Here is a 510-nt window from a genome sequence, read left to right as displayed (position 1 = left end):
CAGCTCTCCAGAATAACTCCGCGTCTGTCTGCAAAGCCTGAGAGCAGACGTCACAGAGCGCACCGCGAGGGATTATGGGTAATGAAGTCCGCCCATTAGTCCTTAACTATCACCCCTTTACTTTTGGATTTGTAGCAGTTATAACCACAAAAAAGTGTTGTTAGTGGCCTTCATGAATAATAAGAAGAATAGCATTGCATAAATAACATTATACTAGGTTAGCCATTTCAAATCTTTAACATTTAAATTAACAGTACAGAATAGAATGGAATATAGAATAACAGCACAAAAGAACAAAGCTATAATGTACTAGAATGTGAATGTACTGGAATAGAATAGAATACAATACAATACAATAGAAAGGGAAGGGCAAGGCATGTGGCATTTAATGGCATAAGAAATAAAAAAGCAGTAGTATAACAGAACAGAACAGAATAGAATGTAAAGGGAAGGGCAGGGAATGTGGCATTTAATAGCATGATAAATAAAAAGCAGTAGTATAACAGAACA

This window comes from Sinocyclocheilus grahami, unplaced genomic scaffold (genome assembly GCF_001515645.1).
Source record: "Sinocyclocheilus grahami isolate Dianchi unplaced genomic scaffold, SAMN03320097.WGS_v1.1 scaffold252.1, whole genome shotgun sequence".
Lineage (NCBI taxonomy): Eukaryota > Metazoa > Chordata > Actinopteri > Cypriniformes > Cyprinidae > Sinocyclocheilus > Sinocyclocheilus grahami.
This window is presented reverse-complemented; position numbering follows the sequence as displayed.